This window comes from Mastomys coucha, unplaced genomic scaffold (genome assembly GCF_008632895.1).
Source record: "Mastomys coucha isolate ucsf_1 unplaced genomic scaffold, UCSF_Mcou_1 pScaffold12, whole genome shotgun sequence".
NCBI lineage: Eukaryota > Metazoa > Chordata > Mammalia > Rodentia > Muridae > Mastomys > Mastomys coucha.
The window spans coordinates 87,049,423-87,072,766 of record NW_022196894.1 but is presented as its reverse complement, the minus strand read 5'-3'; the positions used below and the strand labels follow the sequence as shown (position 1 = coordinate 87,072,766).

The 23,344-nt window shown below is 41.8% G+C and overlaps 1 protein-coding gene across 3 annotated transcripts in view; it reads left to right on the top strand.

Moving 5' to 3' along the window:
- Positions 1–4,030: 4,030 nt before the first annotated feature.
- LOC116086603 (keratin-associated protein 11-1) overlaps positions 4,031–23,344 on the top strand; it is a 30,029-nt gene continuing 10,715 nt past the window's right edge. The window contains exon 1 of one of the 3 annotated variants that reach the window (XM_031364809.1): positions 4,031–4,048. The gene's annotated coding sequence lies outside the window, so the exon portion shown is untranslated. Of the gene's footprint in view, positions 4,049–4,964; positions 5,027–5,101; positions 5,268–23,344 lie in introns of those variants that run through there. The other 2 variants (XM_031364807.1, XM_031364808.1) reach the window with 2 other exon arrangements.

The window sequence follows — 23,344 nt, the reverse complement described above, 5'->3', positions numbered from 1 at the left end:
GAGAGAGAGAGAGAGAGAGAGAGAGAGAAGAAAGTGAGTTAAATAACAACAACCATAACAAATCATAATAAAATGATACCAATAGTGTGTGAGTCTTAAGAGAAAGGAACTATCCAGCTTTCCCTCAATATAACAAGGAGTGAAATTTCACATCCGTTTGGCAGAGATTCTGACCTAAGGCATGTCCAGTTAGCAAAGCAACCAACCATGCGACTATGTCTGCAACTGGAAAAGCCCATGTCAAAGCAACTCCTCAGCGTAGTGTCAGCTGGGACACTGGTCACCTGGATTGTTTAAATTCATTTTATAGATGTAATTACAGTAGATAAGCGGTCTAAGAGTTGTCTTTAACGTCCTTTCTGTGGATAAATCTTGTGTCTTATAACCTAGGAGGGCAGTGCTAGTTTCTATCTGTATCCATATTTCATTTTTATTAGTTCTTTGAGGATTTCAGACAATGTATTTGGATTATATTTATTCCCAATGGCCCACTCCTCCCAGGTCCACTCCTATTTCCTTCCCTACTGAACTTTGTGTCCTTTTGTTTTTGGTGGTCTTAAAGCCATTAAGTACAGTTAATTGATCTTGCCTACATATTCTTGGATGTGAGGCCTTCTAACCAGAGGGTGGTCAACCTACCAGGGGCTGCACCTTTAAAGAAAACCAGCCCTCCCTCTCCCAGTAACTGTCAATCAACAGTAGCTCCTTAGCTAGTAGTGAGATGGCGAACTCACCTACTCCTGTACCCTGGAGCTCAAGCTTGTACAGGTCTTACTCTGTATTTTCTGTTTCCTCAAAATCTGTTTCACGTTGTTGGGAACTTGGAGGTTTCACTGGTTTTGTCCTGTTTGTGTCAGGTTGTTGGAAAGTTGAGCTTGAGGCTTCTTTTCCTGACATTATGACAGGAGCAGTAGTGGTGAGGTAAAGTTCTGTATCAGTGAGGAAAAAACATTGCAGAGAATCCTCGCTGCACAGCCTTCCACATGAGGAAGCTTACCCACAGACAGGGCAGGCCTTGGGCTCTTCGGCCCTCTGGTTCAATGGCATCACTAAGCACAAGAAGCTGTGGCTGCTTTGTAACCCCCCTCCCCCGCCAGGCACCGGCTGCTTTTTCAGTCTATTCTCTGTCTTGTTGAGTCAATTTGAGATAAATGCTAAACTATTTGTTTCTTGGAGGAACACATAAAAGAAATCTCCTCTTAGGTAAGTGAGGTCAGCTTATGTCCGATGCCCAGTGGACCTGAAAATTGCTCCTGGAAGAAGTCTGCGTCCCGCTTGACCTGAGTTCTTTCTCTGGATGAATTGGGTTTCCAACAACTGGCAAGGACATTGCTTTTCAAGTTTTAGAGTCAGTCAGGTTTGCCTAGAGAGTTCCCTGAAACAGTCAGGGGGGCTTCACCTGAGTGCTTTCTGAGTCACTGGTTCTGCGGAAGGGCCAAGTGAGAATTCTGCATTTCTAACTGCTTTCAGAGAGCAAGATCATTGTTCAACACTCCATTTTCAGAACAGTTCATCTGGAATACGGGGACCTGCTACTGAAGCTGATCTGAACTGTCAGGACAGCAGGGAAACAGCCAGCTGGCATGGACTCCAGATGCCTGGCATGGACTCCAGATGCCTGACTTCCTTCCTGGGGTCATTTGGAGTATTTTCCTTCTACCACATGGAGATTTCTAGTGACCTTTGTGTCCTCATCTCTAGGTCCTGGATCCACAGGATGTTTCTGTTAATAATTTTCCCCCAGTGTACCCTTACTCTCTTCTTACCAGACCAACCTCCCAGAACCGTCTTCTCCTTTTTTTATCTTGGCAACCTTCTTACTATAAAATATTTCTTCCTTGGGGTATCTCAGCCATGAATTAGATCAAGGTTTGATCACGTGACATGTTTTCCCTAAGAGTTTTAAATTTATATATTTAGTTTATTCAAGTTAAACTTGCTCATATTTATGAATCAAAATGTGATGTTTCCGTCCACTTATATCGAATTCGTTATTTTTCTCATTGTTGCCACAAAGAACTCAACCAAGTCAACTTAAAGGAGGAGGGAACGATTGAAGTTCAGAGTTTGAGGGGTTAGCCCATCACGGTAGCGATTTCATGGCAGCAGGAGTGTGTGTGTGTGTGTGTGTGTGTGTAGTCCCATGGCAGCGATGTCATGGGTGGCAGAGGTATGGGTCAGGTGGTCCCACTGCATCTGTAATCACATTTTACTTTTCTTATTTGTGCTTTTGAGGTCATGTCCAAAGTCTTTGTTTATTTCAATGTCCCATGTACACACTCCATGAAACTGTGCTCTAGTATTTTGGTTTGTTTAGTACTTTTTAAACAAAGAACACAATGCAAGTTACATTTCTAAAGCTTACAGAACCGCATTTTAATAGGTAATAGTTTAAATGGTGACAGGCTCCAAAAGTCTATATGCACATAAGACCTCAAAAACAGAGATTTAATAAAACATCCAAAGCAAAAATCTATATATTCTCAAGCCTTCTAATGTAAAATTTATATGCTTTGCTCTTCTAAGTGTAGTTTGAAATAAAGCGATATTGGGAATAGATGGAAAATCTTGACAAGTAGTAGATTTGTTTCAAGTGAAAACTTCATAAAGGTGATTTTTACCTCTTTAAAGAATGAATCCTTGTATTTATTCTGAATCAACAAACTTTACAAACACATACATAGAAGCTCATGGGAAAGGTGAAGCCTGAATTTGATTTTGAGGACAATAAAGACTTACTAAAGCAGAGAGGAGAAAAAAAGAGAACCATCCTTGTTTGACCTCAGCAGGAATGGCCTACACGGGGAAAAATGAAGTGTGGAGTAGGATTTATATTGCTGTGATAAAACACCATTGTCAAAATCAATGTGGGAGAAAGGGTTTATTTGACTTCCATATCCTGGCTCATAATCTACTGAGAAAAGCTATGTCAGAAACCCAGAAGAAGGGACTGGAACAGGAATCATGGAACAACATTGTTTACTGGCTTGCTCCTCATGGCTTGTTCCTCATGGCTTGCTCAGCTTGCTTCCTTAAACCATCCAGGACTGAAAGACTGGGAGACTTAGAAATTTGGGAAAAAAACATGTTAATGGAAGATACATTAGGAAGTCTCTGTATTGAGCCAGAAATGTGGACTGGTCAGGTCACTGAGGCCCCCTCCAGCTAGGGCCCAGGATAAGAAACAGGATATAAGTTATCTAATTAGTCCTAGGAACGGTCAGCCATTAAAAAGATAGCATTGACTAAACAACAGGATATAAGTTATCTAATTAGTCCTAGGAGCGTTCAACCATTAAGAAGATAGCATTGACCAAACCACATTCCTCTAGACAATGAGTGTACAGGATGACTTCCTTGTGACCTGACTCAGCTAGGTAGTACGTTCCTTTGGAATTTTCCATTGTTCCCTTGTTATGTTTCCCTGGTAACCCCTTCACCCCCCCCCCCAGTTTGTGTTTTTTTTTCCTTTAAATACCGCTTACTCCTCGTGCTTGTGGTCGAACTCCTCTGGCTGACAAGGTCACGAGATCGACCCCGGTACCGGTATCCCCAATAAACCTCATGTGATTGCAGCAAGTTCAGTCTCTTGTGAGTCATTGGGTGGTCGCGTCATCCTGAGACTTGAGTAAGGATCTCCCCCCAGTTCTGGGGGTCTTTCAGGACCACCAGCCCAGAGTTGCACCACCCCAAGGGAGCTGGGCCCTCCCACATCAACCATGAATCAAGAAAAGACCCTACAGACATGTTACAGGCAAACTTTCTCTTCCCAAATGGCTCTGGCTCGGGTCAAGTTGATATAAAAATGACCAACACAAGGTATTTGAGGAGAGATGCTGTTCAGCGTAGAAATTGCATCACGAGAGAGAAATAGTGTTAGATCTTAGGTTAATGGTAATAGGTAGCTACTGACCTTTGAAGTTAATCCAGGAAGCTTGGAGTTGGTAAAGAGGAGTTTTAGCAGCAGATGATTTAGATTGCTAATACATACATTCTAGGGAGAATAATATGATAGCATTTCTCAGAATAAGTTCTAACTGAAGTGATGGTGAGTAGGCTGGTCTGGGTGTGGGCTGATATGAACAAGCTGAGAAGCATAGCACCTTGCTCCACAAAGCAGCTTTCTTCCCAGTCCGCTAATTAGTGTCACATGAAGGCGTTGCTCCATCTTTTAGAGACTCAGCCTCATCATTGATGCTGTCTAATGCTCTGAATTCATGAAGTCATTGGCCATTTGACAATGTTTCTCTTCTGCTTTCCCTGTCCTTTGGTAGTGGCTGGGCAACTTCAAAATAGTTTAGTTGGGATGGGAAGTTGAGTTGAGAGGGAGATGACTGGTATTATTAAGAGGTGGCAATGGGATCTCTAAATGGAGATGACTTTAGATAATTAAAATCATGACATATTCTCATAAAAGATACTGAAGCTACCCACTGAGCAGTTGTAGAAGTAGACTTTTTTTTGAAGGGACATCCATAAAGGGAGCATTGAACCTTAAGGGTGTCTTAATCTAAATGATTGTTGTAAAGATTTGAGTTTGACATATCCCCTGTAGAATCATGCATTTGTACACCTGGTTCCCACTTCACAGTTGGGCAGATGAAACTGCCAGCAGTTTCATGAACTGGGTTCTCTCAGGGGAGGGAACAAAGGACCTGAAGTAGAGGGTTAGAAATGCAAGAAAAATCACGAAGCCAAGATGAGTTCCAATCAAGGCTTCAACCTTACTTAGAAAAGCCAGAATTTTTATAGTTACACCAAAGCAGAAACCAAATCTCTAGGTTATATGATATTTATATAACATAAACACTGCAGAAAAGGTCAGGTGCCAAAGTTTCCAGCAATTAGCATGTCTTCAGGCAGTAGGCGAGTTCTTATCTCGGTAGGTGAGCTTCCAGGCGGCTTCTTCAAAGAAGAACTGACAGTCTGCAGAGAGCTTTTGTCTTAGCTCCCCAGGTGGTAGCCTCCAAGCAGAGACTGCCAGAGGTCCAATGGCTGAGCTGAAGGGAGGAGGTATCAGGCAGAGGTAGGTCACTGAAGGTGGGGCTTGTACTTGCGTGCATGTGTGTGTGTGTGTGTGTGTGTGTGTGTGTGTGTGTGTGAGAAGGGTGAGGAGTGGGGGAGTGTTTTATCTTTATTGACTTCTTGTTTCGCTTTCTGATTCTTGGTCCACTGTAACATGACTAGCCATTGCTACACATTCCCCTTGCCATGGATGGACCCCCTTCACTGTCATGATGGCCTGGAGCACTCTGAAGCCTCCTCAGGTTGTTTCTCTTAGATACTATGGTAACCGTGAGTCATGAGAAACTGTACAACTATGTAAGGAGCAAAGTTCTGGTGTGTGTGTGTGTGGGGGGGGGTGTTAGTGATGAGGGATTATGGAATGTGGAGGTCTATAAAGAATATAAGAAAACTAAAGCAATGGGAATATGTAATGTGATAAAAATAAGGAAAAAAAATCCAAGAAATGCTATGGATGAACCTGAGGACATTCAGGTTAATGTTAATGTTAATTCAATGTTAATGTTTTACTTAACATTGGGTTAAGTAAAAGAAGCCGGGCATAAAAGGATAAGTACTACATGATCTTAGTTAATGTGGACTCTAGGTAGAGAGTAGAATGCTGGGTGCCAGAGGCTAGGGGAGCTGTGAATGGGAAGATATTGATGCAGTGGTACAAAGATTCACAGAGGGGAGTGTTTAACATCTATTGCATAGCTTGGAGACTGAGGTAATATTTTCAACTGAGGTGCATATTTCCAACTTGGCAAGAAGAGAGATTTTTAATACTTACACACAAAAATGAATATGTAAAGTGATGGATACGTTAGCTCTATTTAATTATTCTATAATATATGCTTTTATTGAAATACCATATTTTCACAGGAGTATTATATTATATGCACATAATATTTATGAGTATATACACACATATATATGCACATATACACAATTTTGAAAACTTAACCAGAAGATATCCTTTTTGGGAAGTAAATATACTTACAAATGACTTAAAAATGTTTAAAAAGAAATGACAATAAACATAATACAAGTAATTTGAATGGATATTCCAAAAAGAACATATCCAAATGGCCATGAGACTGTGGGGAACATTCTTCTCCTAAGATCTTAAACATCACTCTGAGAGGCATCAAATAGCTAAAGTTATCAAGTGCGGAATGGACTATGGGGCCCCAGAAACTCTCATACTGGTGAAGAGAACTGGTAAATTTCTCATTGTCTCTTAATGTTAGTGTATGTTAGTATATTGATTCTCCTTGGTTTTGAAATTTTATTCTTAATTGCCCAACACACACACCCACACACAGACACACACACACACACACACTAGACTGTATAAGAGTTTATATAGCAGCATCATTCCTTAGGAGTTATCTAAATATCTATCAATAGTAGTGTGAATTGTGTCTTAGTCTTACAACGCCAACATGTATTGCTGTGAAAGTGAATGAACTCATGGTGGCCTCCAAAGGCAGAGAGCCATCTCACCATCAGATCACTGGAGAGATGAGTCAAGCACTCTCATAGCATGGCAGACATGGGAGCCCATTCACAAAACATGACAAACATGGCAAAAGCAAATTCAGCGTGGGTTTAGAGAGAAAACAGGACATCCGTAGGAAGGAAGTGTGCTTAGAGATTGGAGAGGACCCAAGGGAGTGCTCCCCAGGAAGCCTGCTGTGTTCCCCTTCTTGTCCTGGGGTGTCCTTACACTGGTTTTTCCTTTGTTATGATTTTGTTTTTTTATTTTTATGTGCCTTACTGTTTATGTGCTATAGTTCACAGTGAAATGTGGCAAACACAGACAGCAGGTACTGGAAACTTTCCCAAGACCGATTTCAGCAGTAGGTTAAAGAGGAAAGCTCTCAGAGAAAGAACAAACACTTTGTTTGTTTGGCAGCGGGATGACAGAGAGGAAATGATCGCTCCTTTTGCTATTGTGGTGCACCCGTCAGACAAAACCTCCGTTCAAGAATAGGAAAGTGGCAGCTTGCCTTTTCATATTTTTTTCCTTTCTGGGTGCCTTTTCTGAAAATTCTAACAATGAATGATTTTTTACCTTTTAGTTGACTGTCTATTCAAATTGAAAAAAAAAAAAACCACCATTAAGTCTGAGATGAAATAGGACTCTTCTAGAAAAGGTTGTTTTCTTAGTTTTGTTTATTCCGTGAGGCAACATAGAGGAAAGCGGGGCACGTCTCCGAGGCATGGAGGGACGACACCTGCAGAGGTCTTTTGTTTTCCTGTGTACAAAAGCTGAAAAGATTTCATGTTTCCAGCATTGCATAGGATCCTCAGTGGGTAGGGAGACTGCTGTATTCTGTGGCCTCTGCCTCTGGAGAGCCTCAGCCCCAGTGGCTAGTTAATACAGTGTCTGTGCTGATGGGGAGAAAGATTGCATGAGAGGTGCCCACTGCTTCTCACTCTGGACACTGGGGCCTGTTACCGTGTTTCCATCTCAAAAGAAAAGAAAAATAAACTGGGCTGAGGAGCAGTACTCCAGCAGTGCTTGAGAATTCTGTCTTAACCTGGACAGAGAGGATCAGAGCAGATCATGAACTAGAAGCATCACAGCCAACCACAAGAGAACGAAGTAGAATTCGATTGCCTGAATATATGGAATTTTAAAATATATTTTTTAATACGGTCTTTTTGGTTGAAAATAGCTATAATTACTGTGACTTTGTTCATCGAGTAACAGTAAGAAGAGATATGAAAATTCCAGTCGGTGTTCATTTATTTATCTCTATAAAGTGTAACCTTAATAAACTGCATCTGACCAAACAATCAAACCACCTGCTCAGACTAGAGTGACCAACAGGATGTAGACTAGGTGCTTGAACACTCGGTCTTCAGCTGGTAGTACTTGTTTGAGAGGTGGTGTGCTCTTGCTGGAGAATGTACACTGACTGAGCAGTTGAGAGCACTCACTGCTCTTGCAGAGCAACTAGGTTCATTCCCAGCACCCACACAGTAGCTCAGAATTATCTGTAGCTCCAGGGGATCTGAGGTCTTCATTGGGGTGCAGTTTGAGAGTTCACAGCTCTGATCTACTTCTAGTTCACTCTCATTGCTTTCTGCTAGGGGTTGAAGATGTGGTCTCTCAGCTTTCTGCTCCGGCTGCCTGCCACCAGGCCTCCATACCATCACTGACTCTCCCTTTAGAACCATAAGCCAGAATTAACTCCATTCCCATCTGTCATGTTTGGTCATGGTATTTACTACAACACTAGATGAGAAAGCAAAGCAATGTCCAAGCAAAGCCAGTATTGAATTTAGCATAAAGGCATTAAAAATTTATTTTATCGCTTCCTTCTATGGAAATATATCTATTACATTCCATTGAACAAGTTGGGCCTTCCTATCTCAGCACATGGAAATGAGAAATACACCCCACACCATAATGCAAAAATTCATTTCATTCAAGATATCTGAATGATACGAGGCTTTTCAGAGAAAAGGTTAGATCTCAAATAAATCTCTGCAATGATGAAAACATACAACTCTGTTCCTACCATGAGGAAGGTGGTGAGGCTGAGGACAGATTTTACTACAAAAGCATCTATGTGCAGATCTGACCATGAGACTTCTTAATACATGTATCTTCTACTGACTGTGATGAGAAAACTACACCTTTGATTTCTGGCTGGCTATTGCGTATTGATATTTAGGATGCTGGGGAGTTTCGCATGACTCTTTCTGAAGGCTGATGTTACACTATTGTTTCAGGGAACCTCCTTTTGTGGCTTGCCCTTAGCTTGAGAAATATCCCAAAAGTTACAGTAATGATGGCTCCAGCCTCTTTCCAAAACCTGATGCTTTGGTGGAGAGCAATTTACACTGCCTAGCAGCAGAACAGAGATGAAACTACCACAACTGCTCGAATTACTGAGATGGGACTTTTATGTAGGGACCAGTAAATACATTTTATTGGTTCAATCTAATTATTCTAAGGATTAGCTTCCACTGTGTTGATGTAGTTTTGTAGATGTTGTCATCTGAATTAGTATTTCAAGATTTTGAAATACTAAACCAGGCACTAGACATAGTATAGGGCAATTAGCCCAGGCTGGGTGTCCTGCCTCATTTTGTAGAGAAGATGCCAACAAAGATGTGTGGAAGGTTGACTGACTGCATTAACAGTATTTATTCCATTTACCTCTCAATTACCATGCAATTATTTTATTTTTATTTTATGTGTATGAGTGCTTGCCTGTATATATGTATGTGTACTACATGCATGCAGTGCTCACAGAGGTCACAAGAAGACCTCAGATCCCCTGGAGCTACAGATGAGTGTGAGCGACTGTGTGGGTGCTGGGAATCAAACCTGGGTGCTCAGCAGAGCAGTGAGTGCTCTCAACTTCTGAACCATCTCTCTAGCTCCTTACTATATAACTCCTCAGTGCTTGCTAGGCGGACATGTTATCTTGCACCTTAAGATTGGTCTGAACGCAGGACCTGCTTAACACACACTGGAGTGTTAGCAAATGTGGCTTGCTTCTCTGTGATTGTCAGGAAGATTCACCCATCTAGTCTGCTATGAAGGATGCTCATGGATCAGACCCAGCCAAGGGTGTTATGATTGGCGGCCACTCCCAGACACCAGGGAGAGCCCATCTGAATCAAGAAGTTCTGGGCTGAACCCAATCTAAATAAACAACCTAGAGGCCCCTGGGCAAAATAAATTCTTGTTATTTTATGCTGCAGAAATTTGAGGTAGTTTACTACCTTCTTTTTTTTTTTTTTTTTTTTTTTTTTTTGTTCAATTGATGGAGTAGCTCTTCACAGACTCATCCATTTCCCTTATTAGCAGGTCAGAACTGTCCAGAAAGGAACTTGATGGTATTTGAAGGCTAGCTGCTTGGAAGTACAAGAATATAAATTAGAAGAAGCTATAATAATAAAGGTTCATTATTATCTTTAAACTTAAATTAGCCTTAAGCAGCCCCTGCCCTACATCTTTATCACCACTTCCTTGTGCAATACAATTTTGTAACAAAGGATTCTGCTAACTCAGTTTAGCAAGAGCATCTACCCTTGACATCTGGTTATCCTTGATCTTTGGTCCTGTCATTAATCATGTCTCACCCACCATCATCCCTTATGGATGTTTGGACCTCCTGGCCTGAGCTCAGCAAGAATCTTCTCTGTCTGGTTTTACCAGAATCCCTCCTAGGCACTGTTATGGGTTGGATGTGAAATGCCCCTCCAGGGTGGATGCTCGCTGGATTTGAGTACCTAGTCTCTAGCTGGTTCCACTGTTTGGGAGATTATTAAACCTTTAGGAATTGAAGCCTCAATGGAGGAAGCAGGTCTCTTGGAGATGGGCCTTGGGGGTTATGGCTCATTGTAATCCCTCTATTTCCTGATCTAGCAGTGTTCCAATGTGAGTAAGCTCCCGACCACAGCTGTGAGATGCTCCTTCTACCAGGCTTTCACTGCCAGGAGGGACTATGTTCTCTTAACCATGAACAAGTATAGAACTTGCTTCAGCTGAATATTTCATCACAACAAGAAGAAAAGTAATTAATATAGCAATTGTGTTAGTTAGCTTTATGTTGCTATGACAATGTACCTGAGAGAGAACAATTCTATAAGGAAGAAAGATCTGTTTTGGCTTAGTTTCAGAAGACTCAGTCCATGGTGTCTTGACCTCAATGCTTTGGACTTATGGTAACATAGTACATCCTGGTCGTCCTGGTGGGAGTATATGGTGGAGGACATCTCACCTTTTGATTTCTAGAGAGAGACAGAGACAGAGAGAGAGAGAGGGAGAGAGAGGAGCCAAGTTTCCAATGACTCTTTGAGGGTACTCTCCTTCATGACATTAGGCCTCAGCCTTTAAAGACTCTGCACATCCTGGGGTATGTGGTGGTTGATAATGTTCTGAATGAATGTATGTTGTTGATATAAGGTTGACATAGCCTAGACACTGTCAAGGGTTCCAATGACTCTGATCCATAGGGATGCTAAGGCTTTCTCCAGGACAATCCCCCAGGATTGGTAAGACCTTGCCCCAGTCTGATACAGATGTTGGCAGTATGTGCAAATAGCATCAACCACAATGTCTTCCTCCCAGATGACTAGTAACTGACACTACTCTCCTATAGAATCCCTTTGCCTTAATTATCTAACCTACTTTCCATACAACAGTGTACAATAAGCCCACCTTCTTGGTCACCTGTAATTCATAAATTCACTGAGTTTCTGGGTGCATCTCTACCAAAGCCCATGACCCACCTGATCCTTGTTTTCTATCCATGTCTCAGTTATTGTGTCATTTCCCAGTGGGCCAGTCAGATCAATCCCAGAGCTGTGCAGTTCCAGGCAGCCTCCTAGTAGCTCCTCAGCCTCATGATGAAGCCTTCAGCTCTTTGATCTTTGTTTGACTCACAGATTCAAACTCCAGGATCAGTGGTGTTTCTTTTTAGTAATATTCAATACATAGGCCACCAACCTATTCCTCAGCTACTGATTCTCACTGCTTGAGTTGTAGTAGAAGGTGAGATCAGTCTCTCTTCCTCACTGAATAGTCTCATTGCCATGACTCTACACCCATGTTTGTTTGAGACAGGGTCTCATTATGTTGTCCTGCTTGGCTTGGAATGCTCTGTGTAGACCAAGCTGGTCTTGAACATGCAGTGTTCTCTCGGCTTCTGCCTCTTGAGTACTAGGATTATACCATGTCTGACTTCTTGTCCCCATCTTTATAGTTTTGAATGAATTCTTCTTTTCTGTCCCTTCAAAGGTACGAATCTTTGACTTGCCTCCTCTAGCCTTAGTAAATTCCATGTGTTGGAAAGGAAGACATAGTGCCAGGTTACAGACTGATGACAGTGGTACCTTCTGTTTTTGCTATAAATACATCATGTCTTCTACAGGGTCTTCTAGGATTCTAAAATGGGTGTTTATCCTTGTGTCTCCAAAGCTTTATTCTAGTCTCCAAAGCTTTATACCAGTCAGATATGTGGCCACTTACCAAGAAGAGAAAACCACTAGGAAATATTCCTACACTCAGGAAAGCTTTGAGATAAATATTGCAATGTCTCTACTTACTAAGCAGTAAAAACTGTTTATCAGATCCCATCAAATCTGAGAACATAGATATTTTAAGACTTCTAGTTTTAAGAAATATGATTAATTCCATTGTGATAATTGTTCAGTACAATATTGCAAGTATGACTATATGGATTGATTTCATTTACTTTAAATTATTTATTTGTGTGTATGTATACCTATACATGTGCACGCATGCAGCACATATGTATACTACAGTATTCATGTGGAAATCAGAGAACAACTTGAGGGAGTTAGTTCTCTCCTTCTACCACGTGTATCCTGGGGATTAAACTCAGATCATAAGGTTTGGTGGCAGGTGTTTTTATCTGCTTACACAAAATCATTGATTAATTTTAACTCCAGACAGAAATAGCCTCAGGGATAGCCATGGATACGTGGAATGGAGTTTAGAGTCACTAATTTCTGCTTCAGGTCTAAAGAACAATGTGTAAGTGAGAGGGATGCAGAGAGCTAAGGTGAACCCCTTGTAGTGTGGACATATTACCACACAATGCCTCAACATGGTACCATAGTTAGGGCCTTAATGATGAATTGTATGGACTAAACTGGCTTGTGGACATGTCCGTAGGGATTGCCTTGCTTGCTTGTTGATGTAGAAATACCCAGCCCATTATGAGGGACACTATTCTCTGGACAGGGGATTCTAAACCATTTATAGATGATATCTGACAGCAAGCAGACAAGAAAATCTGTTTATTCTGTGCTGAGTGCTGCTTGGCCATGTGGAAGGGACAGTGTGACATGGTTTTCTGCCCCTGGAGCAGAGCCAGCAGAATGTGGGCTTCCAGGAGTGCTGACGATTGCTAGGCATAAAGCTTGTTTGTATATTTTATGTTTCTCCTTCTAGGGGGAATGTCCTCTCTGTCAAGGTTAATGACTTTTTCCTAATCATAGACAGCTTGATTCCAGGAGATGAGGGTGTGTCTAATGTCTCAGAGAGACGGTAGAACACTGGGATCTTCTGGGCAGCCCTGGGAAAGAACTTTGAAAATTTGAGTTCAAGAATATATAACTTCTCAACTATGCAAAATATAAGGATGCAATGTGAATTGTATAAGGAGCTTTCCAGACCTAAAAGAACAAAGGCAGCTGCACTGTGAGACAGCTTGTCAGAAAAATACAAAGACAGGCAGGTAGAAAGGCAGGCAGATTCTTGAGTTTGAGGTCAGTTGGGCCTGGGCAGTGGTGAAATGATCTCAGGATGGGATTACCCAGTTAGCACATTGTTCTTGCAAAGGCAGGGAGATCTCCGAATTCATTTGCAATGTTAAAAATGTGCTTGCTGTCTCTTTCTAAGAATCAGGGGTCTGGGGTCATGGGATGCTGATTCATGGGATAATCAAAAGGGAACCTGGGGTAGTGACTGAGTTAATATATAAATAAAAGATTAGGCTTATTGGTCTGCAAGAGAAAAGTTATCCAGAGAGTGTTTGGAATTGCAAGAGAGAGCTGTTCAGAGAGAGAGAGAGAGAGGGAGAAAGAGAGGGAGAGGGAGGAGGGAGGGGAGGGAGAGGGAGAGAGAGACAGAGAGACAGAGAGAGAGACACAGAGAGAGAGAGACAGAGAGAAAGAGAGAGAGAGAGAGGGAGGGGAGGGAGAGGGAGAGAGAGACAGAGAGACAGAGAGAGAGACACACACACAGAGAGAGAGAGAGACAGAGAGAAAGAGAGAGAGAGAGAGGGAGAGATGTCTGGAAAGCTGTCTGGAGCAGACTATAGACCCTCAGCTTGTAACCCACGACTTGACTTCCAGTCATTCTTTTGGCTGCTCTCAAACACCCTTTCTCTCAGGAATCCCTCTCCAAGCCTCAGCTGGTCTGTGGCAATTCTCTCTTCACTATTGACTATGGATGGGATGTGACTGGCTGCCTGGACTGTCCTGGAATGATGGATTGTAACTCAAAATTGTACACCAAATAAACCCTTTGTTTCCCATCTAGCTTTTGTCAGCAGAACCAGAACACTCCTGCAGGTGGATTCTAATTTAGTATCAATACTTTCATTTAAAGCTCCATGCCTTCATCTAAGATAAAGTGGTTGGGGAGACAAAAGAAAACAACAGCAGCAGAAAATGAGCTTAAAATAACACCCAAAATCCAGAGTCTGTGTGATTGTAGTCACGAATCATCCTCTTTATAAGACTCTGGAATGCGTCATTACTCCCTGCTACTGCAGCTGGGCCATTTTGCAGTGTGAAGCGTTGATGTGACTCACCTGAAATTGGAGCTAAAAGCGGACTCAACAAGATGGCTTACGGAAATGACACGGGCACTCTATGGGACATGCTAAGAGTGCCAAGTTGTTCTTCTACCTCTGGCATACTCCTCCTCTCCCTTCAGGACTGACCTTTTTAGGAAACCTAGAAGCTTCTGTCTCATGACCTGATTTTAAAATGTCTATATGAGAAAAAGATGTATATATGATGATCACTTCTGGACAACAAGCATGGGCACTTTGTGCAATATGAGCCACCTACATTTGCTCTTCACAGAAGTAACTGAAGATATTGTCTGAAAGCAGACACTTCCTCTGGAAAGCGTGGCATGCCATGGTTAGACACTGGAGGAATTTTGTTGTCTGATGCAGCAAACTTTAAATGAAATGTTTTAAAGTAAATTAAACATTAAATTAAATGAAAATAAAAGCAAATGAAATAAGGCATGGAAGACTGGGGCTGCCTGATATCCCCAGAAACCATGTGTGATTTGCTAGGAGTCTAGGCATGTCTAGCTGGTGTTCCTCAGAAGGGGAAATGCAACCTCTTGAGTCCTGTAGGATCATGTACAGCTCAACAACACAGAAGTGTGGTACAGGAGAAGCTCAAGCAGAAGCTTCCAGTGAGACAAGATACCTTCTTGATACATCTGTCTCTTCCATTCTGTGAAGTAAGCAGCAGATTGGTCAAGAGCAGCCCTATATCTTGTATTGTAGAAGAGCCAAACAGAAAACAAATCTACACACAAACAAACAAACAAATGGGTCCCAAAGTAATGTTCTGTGGAGGTCATAACCATAGAGAAGTAGCCCCAGGATAGCATGGATATATGGGATAGAGTTAACAGCCAGAAAGTTTTCTATTTACAGTCTGAAAAGATATTAATGGGAGTGACAGGTGGTAGAGTACTAAGGCAAACCTCTTGAAACATGGACCACACAATGCTTCAACATGGTGTCTCAGAAAGTGTTCCGAACTTTGAGAAGACAATGAGGAAGTGTTCATTATAAACATTCTCTGGGAGCCAGAAGACTAAACTGACACCTATTTTTTTTTTTTTTTCTGATTCCAACAAAAATGCCGGAGGATATTGAGGAGAAGCACGAGAATAAGAGAGATTAGAATGAGAAACAGGAAGATAAGGCTGTGGGTGGGATAGAGAGACTGGGAGAGGGGAGGAGAGAGAAAAACTGAACAGTATTGGGGGTGTGGCAGAGGAGAGTAAAGCAATAGTTAGCCTCAAATGTGCACAAGGAAGACTAAAATCAGAAGAAGGATTGTTAAGATGGAAACACTTCTTCTATGACACAGTGAACCGATGCTGAAGATAATTGTAAGGTTTTCACTATCCAAGGTTCTGAATAAAGAGGGTAAAGAGGACTGTGTGTGTGTGTGTGTGTTTGTATATGTATGTATGTATGTATGTATGTATGTATATGTATGTGCATGTGTGTTTGTGTATGTATGTATGTATGTGTGTGCATGTGTGTGTGTGTGTGTGTGAGAGAGAGAGAGAAAGAGAGAGAGAGAGAGAGAGAGAGAGAGAGAGAGAGAGAGGGAGAGAGAGAGGGAGAGGGAGAGAGAGGAGAGGGAGAGGGGAGAGGGGAGATGGGAGAGGGGTGAGAAGGGAGAGGAGTGAGAGGGGAGTGGGGTGAGAGGGGAGAGGAGTGAGAGGGGAGAGGGGTGAGAGGGGAGAGGAGTGAGAGGGGAGAGGGGAGAAGGGAGAGGAGTGAGAGGGGAGATGGGTGAGAGGGGAGATCTTTGGTTGGTCCTGGAATTCTTGGCTGTAAGGGAGACAGCATGGTGAGGGGAAAGGTGTAGGGAAGAGCCTGGACTTCAGTGTCTTTCTCTAAAATAGTACATTTAAGAAGAAATGAGTTAGTTGGGCATGGTGGCTTATATTTAACCCCAGAACTTGGAAAGCAGATTCATGCTGATCTCTGTGACTTCCAACCCCTGTCTTAATAGAAGGAGGAAGAGGAGGAGGAGGACTAATAATTTTGAATAAAAAATGATATTTTCCTTAGCATTTTATTTTTTATTTGGTTCAAAGTACATGAGAATATAAAGAGTCCATTTTCAAACACTAGCTAGTAAAGACATGTACTGTTTCTTCCGAAGCTAAGAGAAATTAAAAGCAAAAATGTCAACTTCAAATCAGTCTATTTTAATGTGAAATCATAAAATTAAGAATTAGAATACAACTAAATCAACTACTGTCATCATAGATGTAAAATCAGTAGATTAGATCCTAAGCTGTGATGGGAAGAAATTGAGGAAGATGCCTGACACTGACCTCTGATCTCTAACCTCTACATGTCCACACTGCCTCTGTTACACATTTGTCATATCAGATGCTGTGATGTAGCAGTGGTTGTGTTCCAGGAACCCTGGTTCTGGGAAATGCCAGAGAAGCTGTAACTGTCTTTAAGTAAAGATGCACATTCTAAACAAGGAATGAATCCCCCCCTCGCCCCCCCCATATTGTGTGGTTGCTAAACTGTGAGCCCAATTACTTATTCTACCTAAATTGTAAATTACATATAAAGTTTGTGCAGATATTTAGATACAGGAAAAATAGTACTCATATAGTTGAGTACTACCTAATGTTTTAGGTACCCACAGAGGTTCCTGGGTTGTGTCCCCACAGTAAAAGGAGGCACTACTGTGTTGGCATATCAACAACTTGGACAATGTCACACTGGGAAGCAGAAACCTTTGTCTTTGAAATTCTTTTTCCACTGGCGTCTTTGGAGGAGATTTTTTTCTGGTCCCTTTCAGTGTGTCACCTGCGCCTAATGTGTGGGACAGACTCATTTTCCCACCCAGAGTCCTTGTCATCCCTCTCCTGATTTTTGGCACTTTCCATTTCTCCTTCCCAGGAATTCCTCCAGTGCCAGCAGCAGAGCAGTGTGGCTGCTGCTTTGCTGCCCTAGTTTCTGCTGTGAACAGTGAGCGCTCTGAGAACCTTGACTTCTGCCCTAAGGAATTTATCAAAGCAGTTGAGTATGCAGGACAGTTAGGAACTCTTTCTTCATTATGAAGAATCGGCTGCTGGCTTCTGCATACCACACAGGCAGCACAGCATTTGGAAACGTTTGCCTCTGCTTTAGCACCATCAGTATGCCCTAAAGATATTTGATTTCTCTTTATTGTCACTTTTAAAATTTAAATTTCTTGTTAATTTTTGATACAGCATAGTAGGCCACTCTTAGCTAGCCTATACTTATTTGAGCTTGCTATATAGCTAAGGATGCTAGATAGCCTTGATCCTCAAGAGCTAGGATTATAGGTGTGCAGCACCTGCTCAGTAGAAGAGCAGGTCTTTACCCTCTGCAGTGTAGGAAAAAATATATCTGTCACCATGGTGACTGATGATGGATATTGAGCTGATCTGGCTACAGCTATAAATATTTGGAGATATGATACATTTAATCGAAGCTATTGTGGAATTCAAGGATTTATCTAGAGTCCCATTCCTGACTCCCATCTGGGAAGCTGCAGATGACTAAATATTGCAGGTTTGGGTTCTGTAGCTCATTAACTGCACACACTATAAGGTTGTGTATGACTAGGAGTGTGCCATAGTTTTAAACTGCCTTTTTGTTTTTTAAATCAGACCCTCCTACAACAGCTTGCTTTAAATGAAGGGGAGGGGAAGTGGAGAAACATTGTATATTGGGTTTCTGAATGTCCCACATTACTTACTAAATCCTTTTACATATCATTGTGGCAGATCCACTTAAAAACAAGGAAAAGGTCTGAGAACTGTAAAAGACAAGTTTAAGATCACAGGGAGCTGAGTGGTAGAGTGAGTGACCCTCTCATTTATAATTTTTATATTAAACTATGGGATAATACAGGCAGCTTAGCCCTCCCTCTATTTCATCAAAATCTTACACATTGCCTTGAGAACTGGGTTTTCTGTAATGACAATCCAACACGGCAGCTTTTGAGAACCTAGAAAACTTAATATTCCTTTAGGTGGTATCTTCTTGTCATCTTCTCGAGTCTAGTTCACAAGGCACATTCATGCACACGCGCTAAGCATGCCTGCTCTCTTGCTTTTCCCTCTCTCTGAAAATCTCATTCTAGTCTTTGCCTTTTTTTTTTTGTTGTTAGAAATTATTTCCTTCCTTTCTCATTCTTTATTTGATAACTTTTTACTCCATTATTTACATCATACCCAAGACACTAACACTACAGGGTCACGTCAGTTACAGAATTCTCTTAATCAGAGGAGGGTGATATTAATCATTGTAATTATCATTATGCAATTTTCTGTGACAAAAGTCCCCCCAGGAGCAAGCAATCAAGTCCACCAGTTGATAGTAGGAGGAAATGTATTTCTTCTCTGTGTGGTTATCATTTAAAAGTGAGAGTGACTACAACACAGGTAAATAGGATTATTAGATGGTGTCAAGTTTTATAATGTTATAAGCAGTGGATAATGTCCTTGCCTTGAGTTCCCTTCCAAGGTGTTTGTAGGCAATTAATAGTTCAGCTAGACTACTTCATGCATCTTAGAACTGAACATTTCTATTTTCATGTCCTCTGCTTTAAGAACAAACCCCAAAGTATTAACTCTTAATTCACTTTCACCCAAGAGGTGAAAACTATCACCCTGACTTTAGGAAACATTAGATCAATAACACATTTGGGAATGTAGCTAAAAGGCTGCATATTAGGAGGATTTGGTTTTAAATCTACAGTCCTCTTGGGCTGGGTTTCCAGTGGGCGATTTGAAAGTAAAACTTCTCTTCTTGTCAGATTTCAGGCCCTCTTGTTTACTCTGTGGCTCTCTCAGCGTTTGCTTTTCCTTGAACACAGCATCTGCAACCAGGTCCCACCAAACAGCCACATCAGCTATTACCTTTCCCCATCTGGAAACCGTCAGGCTGCTTTTGTGCCTTCTAGATGGATGGAATATTCATCTCTTCTTATTTTAAAAATAATTGGACGAAGACTGCAATGCTGAACGTCAGTTTGCTTTCTTGTAGTGCCTTTTATGTATGAATCACAAAGCTCCCTGCACACCATAACTCGGTGCTTGCAGCTCCCTGCAGAGGCAGCTCCATTATCCTTGTTTTACAGGCGCTCATGAAACAGATCCTGGGAGCTTCAGTGGGGAGTCTCTTGACAGGCAGTGAGTCAGTGGGAAAGTTGGGGAAGAAACTATGGAAACTTTTTCTTTTAATTGATAGACAAAATTGTATGAACTTAGCACATATAGCAATGCTTTGCAGTTTATGTACTTTGTAGAACAGTTGCACCGAGCTGTTCATAGCTAGCAAATGTTACATTTTAGTAACATTTGTAACAGTAACAGAGTTACCATTTTAGTGGTGAAAACTCCGCATTCTCTCTCAGCATTTTGAGGAATCCAATGTCTCATCAACCATGGCTACTGTGCTGTGCAGCAGAGCTTCTAAATGTATTCCTTTGATTAAGTGTCATGCACTCTCTGTCCAGGTTGTCTGTCTTCCTGCTCACAAACACCCTAACCCCGGCCGACTTTTCTACCACTCATTTCTGTGAGATCAATGCTTTTCCGTTCCGATGGGGGTGAGGTCATGCGAGGCTTGTCTTTCTGTGCCTGGCTTGTTTCCAGCTCATTGGCATTGAAAACAGCAGCATCCCCCCTTTATGGCTAAGGAATATCCTGTTGTGTGTTTACACCACATTTCATTTATCCATTTGTAAGCTGATGGGTATGTGGGCTGATTGTACATGGTGGCTGTTGGGAGGAGATCTTTGATGAAGTTGGGGTACAGCTAGCTCTCCAGCATATTGCTCTCATCTCCTTTAGATACAGTCTCAGTGGGGCTGTCAGCTCATATAGCAGCACTGTTTTGAAATTTTTTGAGGAGGGAAGAAATGTATGAAGGGATTAGATGAATTATCTTACGTTTCTTTGTTTCCTGTGATTCTCCTTTTTATTTCTATTTTTATTTTTGTTTTCTCTCTCTCTCTTCATTGTTGGTTAAAGATTTGTTGATTTCACTCTTCTTTTCAAACCCCATGTCTTTGCAGTCTTCTCTGTTGTTTTTCTATTTTCTGTTTGGTTTATTGCTGATCTGCTTTGGCTACCACAGAACTTATGTGTGTTGGATAGAATGTTCCATTTGTTTCTCAGGTCCATATTCTAGTACGTAGTTTGAACCTAAGTTCTCTTTGGGTCTGTTGATGAATGATCTGCCTATTGATGGACATGGATAGAATCTCCTAGAACCACTGCACTACAGTCTAACTCCTTTGAGATTGATCTATACTTGTGCATGAAGCCACCACCATGTTGTTAGATTGTAAACTACTATATTTGGCCTTAATTACTTTTCAAAGGTCCTATCTCTAAATACGATACTTGGATTACATTCCCATCCCTTTTAATATTTCACAATAGAGAGTTAGATAAGTTGTTTTTGTGAGAACAGTAAAACCATAAAAGAAATGGAAAAAGTTTGAAAGATACATCATACTTTTTAGGTCTTCATAAATACATTGAAACACTTTTCAGAGAGGCCATTCAGTCTGCTCAGATTCTGCTATATGTAAACCATTAAACTCTACCAAAGAGCATACACAGGCTGGATGGAGGGCCCTGGAACATATGGAATATACATGCAGCTCAGTCCCCATCACTGCCTTGTTGGGCCTCGATGGGAAAGGATGCATTTAATCCTGCAGAGACTTGATACACCACAGCGGGGGATACCCAGGAGGGAACTGTCTCAGAGGGGAAGGGGAGGGAGGGTCACAGTAAGGGGGTGACTTGGAGAGGGGACAGTGTTTGGGATATAAATAAATAAATAAATTTAAAAAACTGTTCGCTAAAAGTACTTGGGGGAGGGATGACTTCATTAGATAATGTAGAAAAACCTGTGCTAGGACATGCACCCAGTCTATAGGAGATGAAATGGTTATTGCTGACAGATGGGTCCACTGTACAGACTGGAGCTGGTGTGTGCTCTTGGATGGGAGCTGGGCATCTGTCACCACAGCATGGCTGCTGAGGGTCTAGTTTTATTCAGGCTTAACAGGCTCTGGAGGAGAGAGTCAAATTAGCTAGATTTTATTAATTATTATTAACAATTATATTTATTTGCAGTTGTAGCCACATTTGTTCATAAAATAATTCATAAAACTATTCTTTGGAATGTGAATGCAATAGTCTGTTAGTGGGGGTTCTTCTCTGTACACCAAAACATCTACAGAAGACCTCTTTCCTTATGGCTCCCTCCACTACATTACATATCATCTAATGTTTAGCTAGAGTCTTGGACCAGAACGGGCACTCTAACATCCCACAGGCGGACCTCACAGGCAGTGAAGGACTCTAGGGTTGAGAACCAAGCACTCTGCCCCATGGGAACTTCCTGGAACAGAAGCTTCCTCAGGCAGAGTTCATTTCCTGCCCTTCTATGTGATGTTGTGGGAAATAACAAAAACAAAACAACAAAACAAACAAAAAACCAAACAAACTGGCACGTTCCACCCTAGTGCTGGCAACTCTCTGCCCCAGCGGCCTGGCGGGCCATGCACTGGTGGATAATGGCGACCTGTTTTTATCTCATGTAAACTCTGACTCAGCACTCCAAAATCTTTCCACCCAGCTCGCTAGGTTCCCACTGGCTGGTCGTTACCATGCCAGCCCCAGGTAAACCCTTGCTTTGCCGCTGTACCTTTCTCTCTAGAACCCAGTCGAATCGCTGCGAGAATAAAAACACCACACAAACTTAATTCAGAAATGACAGTAACTCAATCTCTGGGGACAGCAACTAAAATCCTAATCTTGTAAACCTTATTAAATCCAACTCCTGATAGATCTGACATTGAAACTGGGAGACACTCTTAGCTACATCTTGTCCTCACACTATTCCTGTCCAAAAAGGACTCAACTCTCTCCTGCTTCCTCTCTTCCTCTGCCCAACCCAGAAGTCCCTTCTGCTTGCCCAGTGACTGGGTCCTCTATTCATTAGGGGATTGGTTCACAAGAACAGCACCAGGCCTATCCACAACAATGTGACATGGAGATCTTCATTGAAAACTACTTTTATTCTTATTCTTATTCTTATTCTTATTCTTATTATTGTTACAGTTTTTTTGTGTATGGTATGTGTGTGTGTGTGTGTATGTGTGTGTGTGTGTGTGTGTGTGTGTGTGTGTGTGTGTGTGTGTGAGAGAGAGAGAGAGAGAGAGAGAGAGAGAGAGAGAGAGAACAAGCCTTGAGAACAAGCCTTGACATACCCGTGGGTATTAGAAGACTATGCTGGGTGTTGGTCCTCCTACTACCCTGCTTGAGACGATGTCTCATTCCTGTTGTGTTCCCAAGGCTACCTGACCCAAAGCTCTCAGAGACTGGCTTATCTCTGCTCCCTTCCCCATTTCACTATAAGTGGGCTGCATTGCAGACCTGCATGACTATGCTCAAGTTTTACATGCACTCTGGGGATTCAAACTTAGGTCCTCACACTGTGCAGGAAGCACTTCATCTACTAGGTCATCTCCTCAGGTTAAATTAGGCAAACTTGAGAGACTGATACATAAACAAGGGTGTATGCATAAGTCACGGTGAAGTCACACAGTCATGCCTGTGCTGAGTCATTAGGAAATTAGATTCTAGTAAGCAACTGGAAAGCTAACATCAGATTTATATTTGAGCAATTTTGTTTAAGGGTTGACTGACCTGAATGTCATGCTCATTGTATCTGAAAAGAAAAAAAAAAACATTTCCAGTGTTCACTGAGATCATCTGCTTGACCAATTGACCAACTGCATGCCCTGCAGGCTTCTACTCTTCTGTGAAGATAACGTTAGCCTTGAAGACTTCCTATTAGCTAGACTACCAGCTCAGCACTTGAAGTTATGATGCTTTAGTCTAGTTGCCAAGACAGAGAAAATACTCTCACCTGGCAACATCTGGTTCTAATGCTGTGTCTTCCAGACTTGGTTATTTCTGAAGAAACCACACGTTCTCTTCTCCCTCTCCCTCTCCCTCTCCCTCTCCCTCTCCCTCTCCCTC